The sequence below is a fragment of the Pavona decussata genome, unplaced genomic scaffold (genome assembly GCF_977016875.1).
Source record: "Pavona decussata unplaced genomic scaffold, jaPavDecu1.1 SCAFFOLD_3239, whole genome shotgun sequence".
NCBI lineage: Eukaryota > Metazoa > Cnidaria > Anthozoa > Scleractinia > Agariciidae > Pavona > Pavona decussata.
Genome location: NW_028146353.1, coordinates 1 through 2,500, shown reverse-complemented (window position 1 = coordinate 2,500; position 2,500 = coordinate 1). Strand labels below are relative to the sequence as shown.

General features: G+C 45.3%; 1 pseudogene; it reads left to right on the top strand.

Moving 5' to 3' along the window:
• Positions 1–1,269: 1,269 nt before the first annotated feature.
• Positions 1,270–2,500, top strand: LOC146446750 (small subunit ribosomal RNA; annotated as a pseudogene; the record flags this gene model as incomplete).

Below are 2,500 nucleotides of genomic sequence, written 5' to 3'. Positions count from 1 at the left end.
AGAAAACCTAGATTGGGATAGTTTTTCTGCCTACCGTGGGATCATAACCATAGAACTGCCCCTGAGGGAGGTAGGGTTAGGGTTAGCGTTAGGGTTAACGTTGGGGTTAGGATTGAAGACAGAAGATTGGTGATGTCAGGAGGACCTTCTTAAAACAAACAGAAATACACTTATTAGGGGACTAGGGCCAGTGGACTCAGAAATGTCTTTCGTAGCAGTCTCCTATAAGAGTATTTTTCTCTGATTTAGGTGACTCCTCCTCACACCACCATTTTTCTTAGTCGAAAGACCTCTTCACAGCACGACTTTCCTGATGGATTTCTATGTAACTGCTCGTGCTGAGAGGTGTGTCGAAAGTTGATCATGTTCCCGTAAAATCTGAGGTCTCCACTGTCTAGCGAGGTACTTACAGTGAATATAGTGAATTTTTCAAAAATTGGAGAATTCTGACTTTTGCGATGAATTTTAATGTAATTGGTCGTGCTGAGAGGCGTGTTAAAATTTGAACATGTTCCCGTAAAATCTGAGGTGAGAATTAGTGAGGTACTTACAGTGCGTATAGTGACAAATCTTTAAAAGCGTGAAATTATGGGATGTTGTGGCTTCAATGGGTTTTTAAGATGTCACCAGTCATTTGGCATGACTTACAAACGATTTGGCTGGTTGTGGGTTCGATTTTCAAAATTTCATTTTTTTCGCGTTTTTATTTTCTGTCTACCATATCATGCAGTCTCCTTATTAGCGTTTGGGGGTTATAGTGTGGGCAGGTTGGTCGCAAAGGTTCCGAGAGGAGCTGGCTAGTAAACCCTGTCCCTTATGTTCCACGGCGGCAAGGCGGAGAAATAGAGGGCAGAATTGACTAACGGGCAAGGAAAGTTGGGCTTGTAGCTTTCCTTTCGAAGGAGGGAAAAGATGATGCCCGAAAGCATTGTCACTGTAGTGGCAGGCAGAGTGTAGATGGAAGTTGTGTACGCTAGCCTTTGGCTAATGATAGAGACAAAAGAGCAGGAGGATATTTTCCTTCGCAGAAGCACTTTTCTTGCCTTCCTTCAGCTCGCTTGGCGAGTCTGACAGGTATGCCTGAACTGTGCACGGGTCCAGTTGTGAGAAAGACGTGGCAAACAAGACGGGGTTTCCCTTGACCGAGGGACCGTGTGGTCCGTTTGGCTCATGGGTTCCCCCCGTGGAGGCAAAATCTAAGAAAGCTTGCTCTCCCTCTGCGGAGGGGGGCCGCTTAGCAAGGAACTTCTGTTCCCTGCGGTGGATAGTTACCTGGTTGATCCTGCCAGTAGTCATATGCTTGTCTCAAAGATTAAGCCATGCATGTCTAAGTATAAGCACTTGTACTGTGAAACTGCGAATGGCTCATTAAATCAGTTATCGTTTATTTGATTGTACCATTACTACTTGGATAACCGTAGTAATTCTAGAGCTAATACATGCGAAAAGTCCCGACTTCTGGAAGGGATGTATTTATTAGATTAAAAACCAATGCGGGTTCTGCCCGGTCATTGGTGATTCATAGTAACTGATCGAATCGCACGGCCTTGCGCTGGCGATGTTTCATTCAAATTTCTGCCCTATCAACTGTCGATGGTAAGGTAGTGGCTTACCATGGTTGCAACGGGTGACGGAGAATTAGGGTTCGATTCCGAGAGGGAGCCTGAGAAACGGCTACCACATCCAAGGAAGGCAGCAGGCGCGCAAATTACCCAATCCTGACTCAGGGAGGTAGTGACAAGAAATAACAATACAGGGCTTTTACAAGTCTTGTAATTGGAATGAGTACAACTTAAATCCTTTAACGAGGATCCATTGGAGGACAAGTCTGGTGCCAGCACCCGCGGTAATTCCAGCTCCAATAGCGTATATTAAAGTTGTTGCAGTTAAAAAGCTCGTAGTTGGATTTCGGGATGGCTCGGCCGGTCTGCCGCAAGGTATGTTACTGGCCGGGCTGTTCTTCCTCGCAAAGACTGGGTGTGCTCTTAACTGAGTGTGCTCAGGATCTGCGACCGTTTACTTTGAAAAAATTAGAGTGTTCAAAGCAAGCCAGCGCTTGAATACGTAAGCATGGAATAATGGAATAGGACTTTGGTTCTATTTTGTTGGTTTCTGGACCGAAGTAATGATTAAGAGAGACAATTGGGGGCATTCGTATTTCGTTGTCAGAGGTGAAATTCTTGGATTTACGAAAGACGAACTACTGCGAAAGCATTTGCCAAGAGTGTTTTCATTAATCAAGAACGAAAGTTAGAGGATCGAAGACGATCAGATACCGTCCTAGTTCTAACCATAAACGATGCCAACTAGGGATCAGAGGGTGTTATTGGATGACCCCTTTGGCACCTTATGGGAAACCAAAGTTTTTGGGTTCCGGGGGAAGTATGGTTGCAAAGCTGAAACTTAAAGGAATTGACGAAGGGCACCACCAGGAGTGGAGCCTGCGGCTTAATTTGACTCACACGGGGAAACTCACCAGGTCCAGACATAGTGAGGATTG